This window comes from Neoarius graeffei, chromosome 28, assembly GCF_027579695.1.
Source record: "Neoarius graeffei isolate fNeoGra1 chromosome 28, fNeoGra1.pri, whole genome shotgun sequence".
In the NCBI taxonomy this organism is placed as follows: Eukaryota; Metazoa; Chordata; class Actinopteri; order Siluriformes; family Ariidae; genus Neoarius; species Neoarius graeffei.
In genome coordinates, this window is record NC_083596.1 from 29565461 (window position 1) to 29586207 (window position 20747).

Below are 20747 nucleotides of genomic sequence, written 5' to 3' on the forward strand. Positions count from 1 at the left end.
ACTCATTTTTGCACCACCCTAATTTGAGTAAAACTGGAAAAAAATGTGCAATCTAAGTTATATTATTAACCTTACTTTCACATTATAAGTTAAACAGATGTTATATTAAACTTTGTCTTGTCAACATTTTGGAAATTGTGTTCATTGAGATATTGTTTAAAATGTTACTTTTCAAAGGGGGTGTACTCATTTACGCTGAGCACTGTGTGTGTGTGTATATATATATATATATATATATATATATATATATATATATATATATATATATATATATATATACACACACACACACACACACACACACACACACACACACACACATATATATATATATACATACACATTATATATGTGTGTGTGTGTGTGTGTATATATATATATATATATATATATATACACACATTATATATATGTGTGTGTGTGTGTATATATATATATATATATATATATATATATATATAGTGTGTGTGTATATATATAGTGTGTGTGTATATACACACAGTGCCTTGAAAAAGTATTCATACCCCTTGAACTTTCACATTTTTCCACCTTACAACCACGAACTTCAAAGTTTTTTATTGAGATTTTGTGATAGACCAACACAGAGTAGCACATAATTGTGAAGTGAAACGAAAATGATAAATGGTCTTCAAAATTTTAAACAAATAAAAATCTGAAAAATGTGTTGTGCATTAGTATTCAGCTCCCCTGCGTCAATACTTTGTAGAGCCACCTTTTGCTGCAATTATAGCTGCAAGTCTTTTGTGGTATGTCTCTACCAGCTTTGCACATCTAGATACTTTTTGCCCATTCTTCTTTTTGCAAAAGAGCTCAAGCTCAGCCAGATTGGATGGAGAGCATCTAATGGGATTTAGGTCTGGACTTTGACTGGGCCATTCTAACACATGAATATTCTTTGATCTCTAAACCATTCCATTGTAGCTCTGGCTGTATGTTTAGGGTCATTGTCTTGCTGGAAGGTGAATCTCCTTCCCAGTCGCAAGTCTTTTGCAGCCTCCAACAGGTTTTCTTCCAAGATTGCCCTGTATTTAGCTCCATCCATCTTCCCATCAACTCTGACCAGCTTCCCTGTCCCTGCTGAAGAAAAGCATCCCCATAGCATGATGCTGCCACCACCATGTTTCACAGTGGGGATGGTGTGTGCAGGGTGATAAGCAGTGTTCGTTTTCTGCCACACATAGCGCTTTGCATTTAGGCCAGAAAGTTGAACTTTTGTCTCATCTGACCAAAGCACCTTCTTCCACATGTTTGCTGTGTCCCCTACATGGCTTCTGGCAAACTGCAAATGGGATTTCTTATGCCTGTCTTTCAACAATGGCTTTCTTCTTGCCACTCTTCCAGAAAGGCCAGATTTGTGGAGTGTACGACTTTTAGTTGTCCTGTCCACAGATTCTCCCACCTGAGCTGTAGATTTCTGCAGCTCCTCCAGAGTGATCATGGGCCTCTTGGCTGCTTCTCTGACCAGTGCTGTCCTTGCTTGCTCTGTCAGTTTAGGTGGACGGCCATGTCTTGGTAGGTTTGCAGTTGTGCCATACTTTATCCATTTTTGAATGATGGCTTGAACAGTGCTTCTTGAGATGTTCAGAGCTTGGGATATTTTTTTATAACCTAACCCTGCTTTAAACTTCTCCAGAACCTGTCTGTCCTGACCTGTCTGGTGAGTTCTTTGGTCTTCATGATGCTGTTTATTCTTCACTGTTCTCTAACAAACCACTGAGGCCTTCACAGAGCAAGTGTATTTATGCTGAGAGTAAATTACACACAGTAGGACTCTATTAACTAATTAGATGAGTTCTGAAGGCAATTGATTGCACTGGATTGTATTTTGAGGTATCAGAGTACAGGGGGCTGAATACTAATGCACACCACATTTTTCAGATTTTTATTTGTTTAAAATTTTGAACACCATTTATCATTTTCGTTTCACTTCACAATTATGTGCTACTCTGTGTTGGTCTATCACGAAATCTCAATAAAAAACTTTTAAGTTTGTGGTTGTAAGGTGGAAAAATGTGAAAGTTCAAGGGGTATGAATACTTTTTCAAGGCACTGTGTGTGTGTGCGCGTGCGTGTATATACATACATACATACATACACACACACACACACACACACGTATATAAAATATTTTGTGTATATATGTGTGTATGTATGCATATGTATGTATATATTCTCACACACACACACACACACACACACACACACACACACACGTGTGTGTGTGTGTGTGTGTGTGTGTGTGATATATACATATATGTGATTTTATTCTTTTGACACATTCTCAAAAAGTACCCGAATTTATTAAAATTCATCGATATCCTCATGAGTGACATCTTGAAAAATGTTACTCAATGTCCTGGATGTAGTTCGTATGAAAAATGAGGTGTCTTATTTCTCAGTAAAACACTCATGTCCATATAATATATGGGCAATTCCATGTAAATGTCAACCTCACCATGCAAAAATAAAGCAACATGTAATACATCAAAACCACTCCCAGAGATATCACCTAGGCCTGTATTTTACAGATGTGAATAAGCTGAACCAATTTGTAACCAACCTAATATGTCACTGTCAGTCTTTCTTTCTTATAATGTAAACCCCAAGCTAAAATCAACTTTGATCATGTACAATTCTATATTATTGCCACAAGCCACAGAAATGTATGCTAAAATCCACAAAACAGCAAAACAATAGCCATCCTAAATATTATTTAAGAACTTTGATAGCTTTAGCTGATATTTAGAGAGTTTTTCAAAGGGTTATGGTGGTTAAATTGCTGATTTTCTAAACATATGCCATGTCTATTTCAGACGCGTCACATCCATAACGGAATTTCGTCACATCCATAATGCTGACTTTTCCTTCCGAAACTCTGCATGAAATACAAAATATTTTAAACAAAGATTTTTTAATATTCACCTTGGACCCCTCTATCAAACGGATATCTCCATTTCGACATTAGGTTTACGACTTCACAGAGTTTGATAAAAATGTACAGTCACCCAAGAAAAGTGATACTTTTTCTGTCACATCCATAACGCATCTTTTATTGGCGTTTTCTGGCATGCCCTAGATGTACTATGGGAATTGTTCTTGTTCTATCACTTCTCCAGTATGGTACAGCCTTAAAATATGCAACACCTGTTTAAATACTGGGAGACAATAAAACATGCACTGGGTCATTTGTTGCCATTTTGAGTTCAAGTGTCACGTCCATAACGCTGGAATTGCTCTTATGCAGGATATTACATGGTTGCACTAACTATGTTTATCTTCGAGTGGTGAATCGCAAGTGAGCAAAGTGAAGGAATTAAAATATTTTCAACATGAAGATAAATTTCATATTTTCTTGCCACTGTGATTTTTAAAATTTTTTCCCCTTTTTATTATATAGACAATTTCACAAACAAAAAGTCCCCACATTTATCAAAATTCATCAAGTTCCTCATGAATGACATTGAGAATTATGTCACGTTTTCGTATCTCCATGTCCCGGATGTAGCTTATATGAAAAAGATGAGAGGTATATTTCCCAGTAAAACACTCATGTCCATATTATGTGTGTGTGTGTGTGTGTGTGTCTGACAAACTGTCTGTCTGTACATGGAATAAGTGACGACCATTATTCAGATTGACGTCACACAAGTCCGCCACCTTTCCTGTTCAGTGTGGCGTCCCTCAGTGATCAATTCTTGGGCTTCTCTCTTTAATTTACTGTACATCCTACCCCTTGGTCATATTATTCATAGCCATGGCCTTAAATTTCACTGCTACTGTATGTGGATGATATTCAGCTGCATTTCAGTACAGACTCACCTGCAGACTTGCCTCCCAGTGCACTAACTGACTATCTTAGCTTTCAAGCTTTTGGTTTCAGGAAAACATTTTCAAGTTAAACACTGAGAAAACTGAAGTTCTACTGTTTGACCCCAAATCCCTACTATCTGAATCATCCAACTTTTCTGTTACTATTGAGAGTGTGCTTGCTAGGCCTGCTCCTGTTATCAGAAATCTTGGAGTACTATTTGATGCATCACTCACTTTTGAGCTTCATGTTAAATCACTCACCAAATTTGCATTCTTTCGCCTTTGTAGTGTTGCTCGTCTTTATCTGCTTCTGACAAGTAATGATGCCCAAACTCTGGTTCATGCATTTGTTGTCTTGTTTAGATTACTGTAATTCACTCTACATCGGCCTTCCTGCAAAGTTTTTACAAAAGCTACAATATATTCAGAACTCTGCAGCTGGAGACCTATACTAAACGCTTGGCTAACATCAACCCCATCCTTTCTCAGCTTCGCTGGCTACTGATTCTGTTCTGTATCAAATTTAAAATCTTGCTTGTCTCTTCCAAAGCCCTGCATAATCTTGCTCCTATCTACCTGAGGGAGCCACTGACCCCTTCTTGCTCAGGAAGGTCTAGTAACAACCTTCTTGCTGTCCCATGCACCAGACTTCGCACTATGGGGGTAAGTCCTGCAATGCCATTGCCCCCAAACTCTGGAATTTTCTTCCTCAATCTCTCCATGACTGTTCTTCAGATCTCAATTGAAGACTTGTCTTGAGGGTTTATATGGGTTGAGGGTTTATACAGGTTTTTTTAGTTTACCAGAAGGGATATATGATGCATGGATTTGTGAGGACAACTTTTGATTCGATATTGCAGTGCAGCCTAGGTGTGCTTCATCAGCTCCATCTTGCCTCCTAGTTTGAAAATGCATATTTGATGCCTTTGGAATTCACGAAACTCAGGAAATTGGGTACACTCAAAGTTTGGCAAAAATTTATTCGTGTTTCATCATTTTGTCTTGGGTGTGGCCAGCGGACCATAGCACCCCCTAACACATGATTTTGTAGTTGCCACAGAGTTTCTGATATTCACAATTTTTGTTGGGGACACTGTCATTACCATGTCAGATATACTTCCCTTTGGTTTCTATTAGTTTTGCCCAACAGGAAGTCAGCCATTTTTAATTTTTTGCATTCTTCATATAATTTTGATCTACTATTTCAAACTTTTTTACAGAATTCATTGGATTTAAATTTGGTTGGTATATAAACTCCAGACACACATGATAAATTGTGAAGGTATAGTGGATATCTCAAACAGAGACAATGGCAGGCAGGTGATTTGCTTGAGACATAAATCTAAACCAGATGCAGGGGTCTTCATGGTCAGGACACAGTTGCCTTGACGTTCATTAAATTTGGCATGAGCATGATGGTCATCATTTGGAAACTTTGGTTTGAGTGTCTCCACTGAGCAGGATGTCAGCAATTTTGGAATTTGTGCATATTTTCACATTTCTTCCTTGAGAATCAGATTTCCTTGAATCTTGGTTGGGGTAAAAAACTCAGACATAAATTGTGAAGGAATAAGGGATACCTCAAAGGAGGACATAATGGCAGGAAATTGATTTGCATGAGATGCCACACCAAAAAAAAGGAAGTGGACATAATTTGATGCTTGATTTGATCATCTTAAAATTGTGCATGGTTACGAATGGCTCAGTCCTGATTATGCCAATGGGGCTATTATGAGTCATAGTTTCAGTACCTCCATATCAAATTAGGTGTAATGCAGGTTGAGGGAGGGTTTATATGGTTTTTGTTGGCATACCAGAATTCACCAAATTACAGTTGCCTCAAAATCATTCATAATCATACCCTCCTCTGACCCACTCTGCAGTTTGCCCCAGCTACCCCTTGCACCCTAGTGTGACAGCCCTTCATTCCCCTGGGATAAGGGGGACCTCTTGTTATTAGGGCCTGAGCACCATAGCTGTAAGGACCCTATTGGATCCATAAACTTCATTCATTCATTCGTTCAATCAACACTTGACAGTGTTTGAGGTGGTTGCCATGGGTGAAAACTCATGAAATTTGGCACACCACCTCTGTGCTTGTGACCATTCCTTAGGGACAGAGCTTTGGTCTCCGTGTGGCCCAGTGAGTGTAGAGCACCACCATTTGTAATTGAGTCTTGTGCCTGGCATATAGTTTCATGTATGTGCACCAAGTTTGGTGTACGTGGGTCTCCTTAAGATGAACACATATTTGTAATGTACATTGCTTTAACTATGGCCAAAAGGAAGGGAGTTACAGTGGTGCTTGAAAGTTTGTGAACCTTTTAGAATTTTCTATATTTCTGCATAAATATGACCTAAAACAACATCAGATTTTCACACAAGTCCTAAAAGTAGATAAAGAGAACACAGTTAAACAAATGAGACAAAAATATTATCCTTGGTCATTTATTTATTGAGGAAAATGATCCAATGTTACATATCTGTGAGTGGCAAAAGTATGTGAACCTTTGCTTTCAGTATCTGGTGTGACCCCCTTGTGCAGCAATAACTGCAACTAAATGTTTCCGGTAACTGTTGATCAGTCCTGCACACCGGCTTGGAGGAATTTTAGCCCTTCAGTTGCTTAGAAGTTACCCTGGGTTCCTTTGTGACCTTGCCGACTATTATACACCTTGCTCTTGGAGTGATCTTTGTTGGTTGACCACTCCTAGGGAGGGTAACAATGGTCTTAAATTTCCTCCATTTGTACACAATCTGTCTGACTGTGGATTGGTGGAGTCCAAACTCTTTAGAGATGGTTTTGTAACCTTTTCCAGCCTGATGAGCATCAACAACGCTTTTTCTGAGGTCCTCAGAAATCTCCTTTGTTCATGCCATGATACACTTCCGCAAACATGTGTTGTGAAGATCAGACTTTGATAGATCCCTGTTCTTTAAATAAAACAGGGTGCCCACTCACACCTGATTGTCATCCCATTGATTGAAAACACCTGACTCTAATTTCACTTTCAAATTAACTGCTAATCCTAGAGGTTCACATACTTTTGCCACTCACAGATATGTAATATTGGATCATTTTCCTCACTAAATAAATGACCAAGTATAATATTTTTGTCTCGTTTGTTTAACTGGGTTCTCTTTATCTACTTTTAGGACTTGTGTGAAAATCTGATGATGTTTTAGGTCATATTTATGCAGAAATATAGAAAATTCTAAAGGGTTCACAAACTTTCAAGCACCACTGTATTTGTTGTTTTGATGCATGTTAAATGTTGAAATACTCCTCCTTGGTGGTGCATCAGATGCATGTCAAATTTGCTGTACATCTCAAGGTGTTGATGTCGTCTGTTGTTGGTTTTTTGATATCTTGCAAGATGTTGAAATAGTCACCTGATGAATTTGTCTCACCTGGCAAAAAGGAAGTGCTTCATAAATTTCTATATGCATTGCTTGATACAGCTCAAACATCACAGGTTATTGGTTATGATGATCTCCACATGCCCAGAGTGGCACCCTGGTATAGTGCCACCATTTGGCAACAGAAAGAGTGGCTTTTTCACCCATCTTAGCCATACTCGGCTTCACATAAGACTTGGTATATGTGAAGTCACGGGTCTCCTGATTTTATATTGTAATGGGATTTTTGATATATTGAACAATGTAACCATGGGGACAGATACAGTGGGGCAAAAAAGTATTTAGTCAGCCACCAATTGTGCAAGTTCTCCCACTTAAAAAGATGAGAGAGGCCTGTAATTTTCATCATAGGTACACTTCAACTATGAGAGACAGAATGGGGGGGGAAAGAATCCAGGAAATCACATTGTAGGATTTTTAATGAATTAATTGGTAAATTCTTCAGTAAAATAAGTATTTGGTCACCTACAAACAAGCAAGATTTCTGGCTCTCGCAGGCCTGTAACTTCTTTAAGAGGCTCCTCTGTTCTCCACTCATTACCTGTATTAATGGCACCTGTTTGAACTCGTTATCAGTATAAAAGACACCTGTCCACAACCTCAAACAGTCACACTCCAAACTCCACTATGGCCAAGACCAAAGAGCTGTCAAAGGACACCAGAAACAAAATTGTAGACCTGCACCAGGCTGGGAAGACTGAATCTGCAATAGGTAAGCAGCTTGGTGTGAAGAAATCAACTGTGGGAGCAATTATTAGAAAATGGAAGACACACAAGAGCACTGATGATCTCCCTCGATCTGGGGCTCCACGCAAGATCTCACCCTGTGGGGTCAAAATGATCACAAGAACGGTGAGCAAAAATCCCAGAACCACACGGGGGGACTTGGTGAATGACCTGCAGAGAGCTGGGGCCAAAGTAACAAAGGCTACCATCAGTAACACACTACGCCGCCAGGGACTCAAATCCTGCATTGCCAGACGTGTCCCCCTACTTAAGCCAGTACATGTCCAGGCCCGTCTGAAATTTGCTAGAGAGCATTTGGATGATCTAGAAGAGGATTGGGAGAATGTCATATGGTCAGATGAAACCAAAATAGAACTTTTTGGTCAAAACTCAACTTGTCGTGTTTGGAGGAGGAAGAATGCTGAGTTGCATCCAAAGAACACCATACCTACTGTGAAGCATGGGGGTGGAAACCTCATGCTTTGGGGCTGTTTTTCTGCAAAGGGACCAGGACGACTGATCCGCGTAAAGGAAAGCATGAATGGGGCCATGTATTGTGAGATTTTGAGTGAAAACCTCCTTCCATCAGCAAGGGCATTGAAGATGAAACGTGGCTGGGTCTTTCAGCATGACAATGATCCCAAACACACCGCCTGGGGAACGAAGGAGTGGCTTCGTAAGAAGCATTTCAAGGTCCTGGAGTGGCCTAGCCAGTCTCTAGATCTCAACCCCATAGAAAATCTTTGGAGGGAGTTGAAAGTCCGTGTTGCCCAGCGACAGCCCCAAAACATCACTGCTCTAGAGGAGATCTGCATGGAGGAATGGGCCAAAATACCAGCATCAGTGTGTGAAAACCTTGTGAAGACTTACAGAAAACGATTGACCTCTGTCATTGCCAACAAAGGGTATATAACAAAGTACTGAGATGAACTTTTGTTATTGACCAAATACTTATTTTCCACCATAACTTGCAAATAAATTCTTTAAAAATCAGACAATGTGATTTTCTGGATTTTTTTTTTCTCATTTTGTCTCTCATAGTTGAGGTATACCTATGATGAAAATTACAGGTCTCTCTCATCTTTTTAAGTGGGAGAACTTGCACAATTGGTGACTGACTAAATACTTTTTTGCCCCACTGTATTCCTGGTCGGGTGCTCAGGGAATGTGCAGACCAGCTGGCTTATGTTCTAACGAATATTTTCAACATCTCACTGGATCAAGCCAAAGTCCCATCATGTTTCAAGACTGCCACCATCATCCCAGTGCCAAAAAAACCCTCAAATCACATCACTCAACGACTACCGGCCTGTCGCACTCACTCCCATTATGATGAAGTGCTTTGAGAGGCTGGTAAAGGCGCACATCACCTCCAGGCTCCCTCCCACTTTCGACCTCTTCCATTTTGCCTACCAGCCAAACTGCTCCACTGAGGACGCCATCTCTTCCGTTCTTCATCTGAGCCTTGCACACCTGGAGGAGAACAATACTCATGTGCGGATGCTGTTTCTGGTGATTCCACAGCATCTGGTGAACAAACTGGGTCCCCCTGGGCTTCAGGTCCCCTGGGCTTCACCACCCCCCTGTGCAACTGGCTGCTAGACTTCCTCACTGAAAGACCACAATTAGTGCGGGTCGGACAGAACACCTCCAGTGTCATTACCCTCAGCACAGGCTCCCCTCAGGGTGGTGTCCTGAGCCCTCTGCTGTTCACTCTGATGACACATGACTGTGCCCCCAGGGCTGCCAGCAACCACGTTGTGATGTTTGTGGACGACACGACAGTGGTGGGCCTCATCGGGGACAACACCAACCTGGCCTACAGAGAGGAGGTGGAGCAGCTGGTGGGCTGGTGCAGAGAAAACAACCTGATCCTGAACGTGGACAAAACCAAAGAGATCATTGTCGACTTTAGGAAGAACCAGCCCAGCCACACTCATCAACACAGCTGTGGAGGTGGTCAGTAGCACCAAGTTCCTGGGGGTGCACATCAGACAACTTCACCTAGTCTGTGAACACTGCGTCACTGGTCAGGAAGGCACAGCAGCGTCTGCACTTCCTACATAGGATGAGGAGAGTTCACCTGCCCCTACCTATCCTCACTACATTCTATAGAAGCACTATAGAGAGCGTTCTGACCAGCTGCATCTGTGTGGTGTGGATGCTGCAGTGCCTCTGGAAGAATGTGAGGAGAGTGGTGGGGACAGTGGAGAAAATCATTGGGGCTTCTCTTCCCTCCATTCAGGACATCGGTCCTAAGTGCTCCATGTCCCGAGCCAGAAACATCAGTGACCCCTCACACCCTCACTAATGGACTGTTCTCCCTCCTGGCCTCTGGAAAGAGCTTCCACAGCATTCAGTGCAGGACCACCAGGTTCTGTAACAGTTTTTTCTCCTAGGTCACCAGACTGTTGAACTCCAAATCTCATCTCATTATCTCTAGCGGCTTTATCCTTCTACAGGGTTGCAGGCAAGCTGGAGCCTATCCAAGCTGACTATGGGCGAAAGGCGGGGTACACCCTGGGCAAGTCGCCAGGTCATCACAGGGCTGACACATAGACACAGACAACCATTCACACTCACATTCACACCTATGGTCAATTTAGAGTCACCAGTTAACCTAACCTGCATGTCTTTGGACTATGGGGGAAACCGGAGCACCCGGAGGAAACCCACGCGGACACGGGGAGAACATGCAAACTCCACACAGAAAGGCCCTCGCCGGCCCCGGGGCTCGAACCCAGGACCTTCTTGCTGTGAGGCGACAGCGCTAACCACTACACCACCGTGCCGCCCTCACTTTGTACCATTGCACTTTATAATATTTTTGCTGCTGCATATTTTAATATAGGTGGAGGGGGTTGTGTGCTTGAATTATCCTAGGAGCTATGTTGTCGGGGGCATTATGCCCCTGTCACGGTTTCCCAAGGCAGACAGGTCCTAGGTGACAGGCCAGACCAAGAGCAGTTCACCAAAACCCTTATGGAGAAACAATCGAGGACTGTGACGTCGCCCGGTATGGCGCAGCCGGGAACCCACCCTGGAGCCAGGCCCGGGGTTGGGGCTCGTATGCGAGCGCTTGGTGGCCGGGCCTTTGCCCATGGGGCCTAGCCGGGCTCAGCCCAAAGAGGTGACGTGGGCCCGACCTCCTGTGGGTTCACCACCCACAGAGGTAGCAGTAGGGGGCTGGTGCAGTGTGGATTGGGTGGCAGTCGAAGGCAGGGGCCTCAACGACCTGATCCCCGAACACAACAGCTAGCTGTTGGGACATGGAATGTCACTTCGCTGGGGGGGAAAGAGCCTGAGCTTGTGCGGGAGGTTGAGAGGTACCGGCTAGAGATAATCGGGCTCACCTCCATGCACAGCTTGGGCTCTGGAACCCAGCTCCTTGAGAGGGGCTGGACTCTCCACTTCTCTGGAGTCGCCCATGGTGAGCGGCGGCGGGCTGGTGTGGGCTTGCTTATAGCTCCCCAGCTCAGCCGCCATGTGCTGGAGTTTACTCCAGTGAACGAGAGGGTCGTCTCTCTGCGCCTTCGGATTGGGGAGAGGGCTCTTGCTGTTGTTTGTGCCTACGGGCCGAATAGCAGTGGAGTATCCGGCCTTCTTGGAGTCTCTGGGAGAGGTACTGAGGGGTGCTCAGACTGGGGACTCCATTGTGCTACTGGGGGACTTCAATGCTCACGTGGGCGACGGCAGTGACACCTGGAGGGGCGTGGTTGGGAGGAACGGCCTCCCCGATCTGAACCCGAGTGGTGTTTTGTTATTGGACTTCTGTGCTAGTCACGGTTTGTCCATAACAAACACCATGTTCGAGCATTGGGGTGTCCATAAGTGCACGTGGCACCAGGACACCTTAGGTCGGAGGTCGACGATCGACTTTGTTGTCATTTCATCTGATCTCCGGCCCTATGTCTTGGACACTCGGGTGAAGAGGGGGCTGAGCTGTCAATTGATCACCACCTGGTGGTGAGTTGGATCCGCTGGCGGAGGAGGAAGCTGGACAGACCTGGCAGGCCCAAACGTATGGTGAGGGTCTGCTGGGAATGTCTGGCTGAGCACTCTGTCGGGGGGGGTCTTTAACTCCCACCTCCGGGAGAGCTTTTCCCAGCTTCCGAGGGAGGCGGGGGACATTGAGTCTGAGTGGACCATGTTCTCTACCTCCATTGTGGACGCAGCTGTTCGGAGCTGTGGCCGCAAGGTCTCCGGTGCCTGTCGTGGCGGCAATCCCCGAACCCGGTGGTGGACACCAGAAGTAAGGGATGCCGTCAAGCTGAAGAAGGAGTCCTATCGGGCCATGTTGACCTCCGGGACTCCTGAGGCAGCTGACGGGTATCAGCAGGCCAGACGTGCCACAGCTCGGGCATTTGCGGAGGCAAAAACTCAGAACTGGGAGGAGTTCAGGGAGGCCATGGAGAAGGACTATTGGTCGGCCTCGAAGAATTTCTGGCAAACTGTCTGGCGCCTCAGGAGGAGGAAGCAGTACTCTGCCAACACTGTTTACAGTGCGGGTGGGGAGCTGTTGACCTCGACTGGGGACATTGTCGGGCGGTGGAAGGAATACTTTGAGGATCTCCTCAATCCCACCGTCATGTCTTCCACTGAGGAGACTGAGGCTGATGACTCAGAGGTGGACTCGTCCATTACCCAAGCTGAAGTCACTGAGGTGGTTTGCAAGCTCCTCGGTGGCAAGGCACCGGGAGTGGATGAGATCCGCCCTGAGTATCTCAAGTCTTTGGATGTTGTGGGGCTGTCTTGGTTGACACGCCTCTACAACATTGCGTGGCGATCAGGGACAGTGCCTCTGGAGTGGCAGACTGGGGTGGTGGTCCCTCTTTTTAAGAAAGGGGACCGGAGAGTGTGCTCCAATTATAGGGGAATCACACTTCTCAGCCTCCCAGGGAAGGTTTATTCCTGGGTACTGGAGAGGAGAATTCGGGCAATAGTCGAACCTCTGATCCAGGAGGAACAATGTGGTTTTCGTCCTGGTCGCGGAACACTGGACCAGCTCTATACCCTTCATAGGGTGCTCGAGGGTTCATGGGAGTTTGCCCATCCAGTCCACATGTGCTTTGTGCATCTGGAGAAGGCATTCGACCGTGTCCCCATGATATTCTGTGGGGGGTGCTTCGGGAGTATGGGGTTCGGGGCCCTTTGCTAAGGTCTGTCCGGTCCCTGTACGAACGGAGCAAGAGTGTGGTTCTCATTGCCGGCAGTAAGTCAGACCTGTTCCCGGTGCATGTTGGACTCCGGCAGGGCTGCCCTTTGTCACCGGTTCTGTTCATAATTTTTATGGACAGAATTTCTAGGCGCAGCCAGGGGCCGGAAGGAATCCTGTTTGGGAACCACAGGATTTCATCTCTGCTTTTTGCGGATGATGTCCTGTTGGCTTCTTCAAACCAGGACCTTCAGCATGCACTGGGGCGGTTTGCAGTCGAGTGTGAAGCGGCTGGGATGAGAATCAGCACCTCCAAGTCTGAGGCCATGGTTCTCGACTGGAAAAGGGTAGCTTGCCCTCTCCAGGTTGGTGGAGAAGTCCTGCCTCAAGTGGAGGAGTTTAAGTAGCTCGGGATCTTGTTCACGAGTGAGGGAAGGATGGAGCGCGAGATCGACAGGCGGATCGGTGCAGCCTCCGCAGTGATGCGGTCGCTTTACCGGTCCGTCATGGTAAAGGAGCTGAGCCAAAAGGCGAAGCTCTCAATTTACTGGTCGATCTACGTTCTGACTCTCACTTATGGTCATGAGCTTTGGGTAATGACCGAAAGAACAAGATCGCGGATACAAGCGGCCGAAATGATTTTCCTTCGCAGGGTGGCTGGGCGCTCCCTTAGGGTGAGAAGCACAGTCACTCGGGAGGAGCTCGGAGTAGAGTCGCTGCTCCTCCACATCGAGAGGAATCAGCTGAGGTGGCTTGGGCATCTTTTTCGGATGCCTCCTGGACGCCTCCCTGGGGAGGTGTTCCAGGCATGTCCCCCCGGGAGGAGGCCCCGAGAAGACCCAGGACACGCTGGAGGGACTATGTCTCTTGGCTGGCCTGGGAACGCCTCGGTGTTCTTCCCGAGGTGTTGGCCGAGGTGTCTGGGGAAAGGGAAGATTGGGCTTCCATGCTCAGACTGCTGCCTCCGCGACCCGGCCCCGGATAAAGCGGAAGAAGACGAGACAAGACGATATTTTAATATACTTCTTATATTTAATTCTGTGCTGAGCCAGATTGCAACGAAAGTTCATTCTGTGTACACTTGTTGCATACTGAATGACAATAAAGGTTGTCTGTCTATCAAGAACTCATTCCGATTTGAATGCCGCTTGCCTTTTTTTTCTCTCTCTGTTTTTAATAATTTCAATAATTTTTCTACTTTTTGTCAAGTATCAAAAATGGGTGAGAATTTTTGGCACTCTATAGTATTGATATGTTTATGTTGGTGCCTTTTGTGTACCAAATTTTAGTACCCAGCCCTACATGCTCCAGATAATAAATGTACTTGATAATTTCACTGTTGAGGCTAGAACTTATTCTATTGTATAGTATGTCTCAAGGAGCTGGTTTGCTGATCATTGTGTACCAACTACTAACATTGAATAAAAGAAAGCAGATAGTCAGGGAGCATATGTAACCTACTTTGCAAAATTTGCCAAGTCTGGTTTCTCAGTATTATCCCAAACAAATTATTTTTACTTGTTGTAATGTCAGCAATCACCATTTTCACCAAAAAAAAGGAAATGCTAAATATCGCATGTAAAAAAAAAAAAAACATATATCCGTATCACTTAAGTCCATTATAACATCTGTATTTTTTTAATTACCTGTTTACTAACTTTATGTGAAAAGAAATAACATATTTACATATGATCAAGTTAAGTTTAAAATGAGACATTTAAGTACATAGAGAACATACTGTAAAGCCAGAAATATTTTACACTATTGCTACAGAACTTGAGAATATTTATAGCTTATCTACATTTAGGTCCATATATATTTGGATACTGACATAAATTTTGTTTTTTTTTCCTGTTTACTGAAACATATTCAAGTTATAGTTATATAATGGACATAAAGTCCAGACTTTCAGCTTTCATTTGAGGGTATCCACATTAAAATTGGATGAAGGATTTAGGAGTTTCAGCTCCTTAACATGTGCCACCCTGTTTTTAAAGGGACCAAAAGTAATTGGACAATTGACTCAGAGGCTATTTCATGGGCAGCTGTGGGCAATTCCTTCATTATGTCATTCTCAATTAAGCAGATAAAAGGCCAGGAGTTGATTTGAGGTGTGGTGCTTGCATTTGGAAGATTTTGCTTTGAAGAAAACATGCGGTCAAAGGAGCTCTCCATGCAGGTGAAACAAGCCATCCTTAAGCTGCGAAAACAGAAAAAAAAACATCCGAGAAATTGTTACAATATTAGGAGTGGCAAAATCTACAGTTTGGTACATCCTGAGAAAGAAAGAAAGCACTGATGAACTCATCAATGCAAAAAGACCTGGACACCCACAGAAGACAACAGTGGTGGATGATTGCAGAATAATTTCCATGGTGAAGAGAAACCCCTTCACAACAGCCAACCAAGTGAACAACACTCTCCAGGAGGTAGGCCTATCAATATCCAAATCTACCATAAAGTGAAGACTGTGTGAAAGTTAATACAGAGGGTTCACTGCACGGTGCAAGCCACTCATAAGCCTCAAGAATAAAAAGGCTAGATTGGACTTTGCTAAAAAACATTTAAAAAAGCCAGCACAGTTCTGGAAGAACATTCTTTGGACAGATGAAACCAAGATCAACCTCTACCAGAATGATGGAAAGAAAAAAGTATGGCGAAGGTGTGGTACAGCTCATGATCCAAAGCATACCACATCATCTGCAAAACACGGCGGAGGCAGTGTGATGGCTAAGGCATGCATGGCTGCCAGTGGCACTGGGTCACTAGTGTTTATTGATGATGTGACACAGGACAGAAGCAGCCAGATGAATTCTGAGGTATTCAGAGACGTACTGTGTGCTCAAATCCAGCCAAATTGATTGGTCGGCGTTTCATAATACAGATGGACAATGACCCAAAACATAAAGCCAAAGCAACCCAGGAGTTTATTAAAGCAAAGAAGTGGAATATTCTTGAATGGCCAAGTCAGTCACCTGATCTCAACCCAATTGAGCATGCATTTCACTTGTTAAAGACTAAACTTCAGACAGAAAGGCCCACAAACAAACAGCAACTGAAAACCGCTGCAGTAAAGTCCTGGCAGAGCATTAAAAAGGAGGAAACACAGCGTCTGGTGATGTCCATGACTTCAAGACTTCAGGCAGTCATTGCCAACAAAGGGATTTCAACCAAGTATTAGAAATGAACATTTTATTTACAATTATTTAATTTGTCCAATTACTTTTGAGCCCCTGAAATGAAGGGATTGTGTTTAAAAATGCTTTAGTTCCTCACATTTTTATGCTATCATTTTGTTCAACCCACTGAATTAAAGCTGAAAGTCTGAACTTCAACTGCATCTGAATTGTTTTGTTCAAAATTCTTTGTGGTAATGTACAGAACCAAAATTAGAAAAATGTTGTCTCTGTCCAAATATTTATGGACCCAACTGTACATTCCAGAACTCAGCTCACAATCTCTCATTTCAGAAATTTCTGTGATACATTTATTACTAACCTGCTAGCAGTTTCTGTTTTATTTTTTATGTCCAAACTACATCAAGAAGTAACACTTTGCCTAAGGATTCAAGCACAAAACACGAAGATAAAAGCAGTTATTGGTAATACATGACCAGAAATAAAGCAGAACGACCATTTTCTAAGAGCAGGCATATTAAGCTACCTTCAGTTGTGTCTACATGTTTATGATGCAATGAACTCATCATTTGATATTCCCTATTAATGAATAAGTAAAAAACAAATGATACTTCTAATTCGAGATATTATATTTGACGTGCAGGTTTCAAATTTTGTCTTATAAAATCTTTTATTCAAACAAGGAATCATTTATCCCAGCTTTTTATTGAAGAGTTGGTATGTGGACACATTATTATTAAGCATTAGCATAAAGCATATTTACAGGAAAGATGCAAGGATGAGGAATCTGTTGTGGTATGTGGTTGTGTATGGAGAGTGCATGGACAGATAAGCATCAGACATTTCAGTAACTCTATAACAGGTTCACTAGTTTATCTACAATTTGTAAGAAAGAGTTATAGTGTTAATTATGGCAGACATCTGAGGCAAGCATGCAAACATACAGATAGGCAAAGATAGACACACACACACACACACACACACACACACACAAGCGACGAACTTGCTGAAATGTTTTTGCAACAAATCTCAGAGTTATGGGACCCCAACAGAAAATCAGTCACCTTGGTAAACATTTTTTTTTCCCCCATCAATCTTGAAACATACTTTTAGATAAAGAATCTATAGAGTAACAAACTTCTAAAAGCAAAAAGTTATGTCAGTTGAATAGACTGAGCAGCACACCACCTCTGAGATTCTAACTGATCCCACTCAGTAGTTTAGGTCCTTTTAGGGTTAAATGGGTATCTAATGTATGAACCATGCTTTTGACCTGAGTAAAAAAAGTTGTGTGCCACAACTTGTGTGTATATATATATATGTGTGTGTGTGTGTGTATATATATATATATATATATATATATATATATATATATATATATATATATATACAGTGCAATGCAATAATGAGTACACCCCCCCCCCCGAAAAACGACATTTTTCACAGTATTAAAATGAACACAAACAATATGTCCCAAACAGTTCCTTGATGATGTTTATTGCACTATGTTCTTACATTATAACTCAAGCAGAAAGGTGAAAAGATGCCTTAAATTACATATTTTTCTGTTTCCGTGAAAGTGGGGTGGAGCAAAAGTGAGTACACCCCACAACAAACTCAATTACATCCAGTACATTTAGTACTTTGTATGGCCTCCATTATTTGCAATTACAGCCCCAAGTCTCCTTGGCATGGAGTGCACAAGTTGACAACATTTGGCTACATCAATCTTTTTCCATTCTTCAAGGATGACATCTTTCAGAGCCTGGATGTTGGATGGAGAGTGATGCTCAACCTGCCTCTTCAGTATTCCCCAAAGATGCTCTATAGGGTTTAGATCAGGTGACATACTTGGCCATGGAATGACTCTCACCCTGTTCCTCTTCAGAAAGTCAGCAGTGGCCTTAGATGTGTGTTTTGGGTCATTGTCATGTTGAAAAATGGCACGACGACCAACGGCCCGAAGTGATGGAAGCATCTTAGCTTTCAGAATAGAGCAGTACATTTGAGAATTCATGATGCCATCAATGAAATGCAGTTCTCCAACACCCGCAGCACTCATGCAACCCCATATAAGAACACTACCCCCTCCATGTTTCACTGTGGGCACCATGCATTTTTCCTTGTACTCCTCACCCTTGTGACGCCAGACTGTTTTGAAGCCATCAGTTCCAAAAAGATTGATTTTGGTCTCATCACTCCAGAGTATAGAGTCCCAGTAGCCTTCATCCTTTTCAGCATGTGCCCTGGCGAACTCTAGATGGGCTTTTTTGTGACTGGGCTTTAGGAGAGGCTTCCTTCGGGGACGACACCCATGCATGCCATTCCGCTGCACTGTACGGCATATTGTGTCACGTGACACATTCACTCCAATTTCAGTCTCTACTTCCTTAGATACCTGTTGTGCACTTGCATGCCGATTTTCCTCAACTTTTCTCATTACAAGCCGCTCCTGCCTGGGTGTTAATTTTCTTGGCCGGCCTGTACGTCTCTGTACTTTGGCTGCAGTTCCATCTGTCTTGAACTTTTGGATCACTTTTGCAACCATGTTCTTACTGATAAGTAAGGCTTTACTGATCTTCTTGTAGCCCTCACCTCTCTTGTGTAAAGCAATAATCCGCTTTCTCAGATCCAGAGACGTTTCCTGGCCATGAGGTGCCATTGCTGACAGCAGGAAATGGGAAAGGGTGGTTTGCTTTAGGTAACAGCCTTTTGTAGCCAACTGCCTAATTAACACCTGTATAATGACTAATTAGACTCACCTGTGGTTAATTGTTTGTTCAGGTCCACATTGGTAGCCTAAAAAGTTGCTTTACTCAGAGCCCTTCAGTGGGGTATACTCATTTCTGCACCACACAAATTTCACTAAAACTGAAATAAAAATCATTTAAGTTATATTATTAGCCTTTGTTTTGAGTTCAAAAGCTCAACAGAACCCGTGTTTAACTTAGTCTGGGAACATTTTGGAAATATATCTGTGTTCCTTGTCATATTGTGTGAAATGTGACTTTTCAAAGAGGGTGTACTCATTATTGCATTGCACTGTGTGTGTATATGTATGTATGTGTGTATGTAATATACATACATTACAGTGGTGCTTGAAAGTTTGTGAACCCTTTAGAATTTTCTACATTACTGTATAAATATGACCTAAAACATCATGAGATTTTCACACAAGTCCTAAAAGTAGATAAAGATGACCCAATTAAACAAATGAGACAAAAATATTATACTTGGTCATTTATTTATTGAGGAAAATGATCCAATATTACATATCTGTGAGTGGCAAAAGTATGTGAACCTCTAGGATTAGCAGTTAATTTGAAGTTGAAATTAGAGTCGGGTGTTTTCGATCAATGGGATGACAATCAGGTGTGAGTGGGCACCCTGTTTTATTTAAAGAACAGGGATCTATCAAAGTCTGATCTTCACAACACATTTGTGGAAGTATATCATGGCACGAACAAAGGAGATTTCTGAGGACCTCAGAAAAAGCGTTGTTGATGCTCATCAGGCTGGAAAAGGTTACAAAACCATCTCTAAAGAGTTTGGACTCCACCAATCCACAGTCAGACAGATTGTGTTCAAATGGAGGAAATTCAAGACCATTGTTACCCTCCCCAGGAGTGGTCGACCAACAAAGATCACTCCAAGAGCAAGGCATGCAGTAGTCGGTGAGGTCACAAAGGACCCCAGGATAACTTCTAAGCAACTGAAGGCCTCCCTCACATTGACTAATGTTAATGTTCATGAGTCCACCATCAGGAGAACACTGAACAACAATGGTGTGCACGGCAGGGTTGCAAGGAGAAAGCCACTGCTCTCCAAAAAGAACATTGCTGCTCGGCTGCAGTTTGCTAAAGATCACGTGGACAAGCCAGAAGGCTATTGGAAAAATGTTTTGTGGACAGATGAGACCAAAATAGAACTTTTTGGTTTAAATGAGAAGCGTTATGTTTGGAGAAAGGAAAACACTGCATTCCAGCATAAGAACCTTATCCCATCTGTGAAACATGGTGGTGGTAGTATCATGGTTTGGGCCTGTTTTGCTGCATCTGCGCCAGGACGGCTTGCCATCATTGATGGAACAATGAATTCTGAATTATACCAGCAAATTGTAAAGGAAAATGTCAGGACATCTGTCCATGAACTGAATCTCAAGAGAAGGTGGGTCATGCAGCAAGACAACGACCCTAAGCACACAAGTCATTCTACCAAAGAATGGCTAAAGAAGAATAAAGTTAATGTTTTGAAAGGGCCAAGTCAAAGTCCTGACCTTAATCCAATCGAAATGTTGTGGAAGGACCTGAAGTAAGCAATTTATGTGAGGAAACCCACCAACATCCCAGAGTTGAAGCTGTTTTGTATGGAGGAATCAGCTAAAATTCCTTCAAGCCGGTGTGCAGGACTGATCAACAGTTACTGGAAATGTTTAGTTGCAGTTATTGCTGCACAAAGGGGGTCACACCAGATACTGA

The 20747-nt window shown here is 43.0% G+C and overlaps 1 protein-coding gene across 5 annotated transcripts in view; it reads left to right on the forward strand.

Annotated features, from left to right (window-relative positions):
- mvb12ba (multivesicular body subunit 12Ba) overlaps window positions 1–20747 on the forward strand; it is a 362744-nt gene that overhangs the window by 34036 nt on the left and 307961 nt on the right. The window lies entirely within an intron of this gene.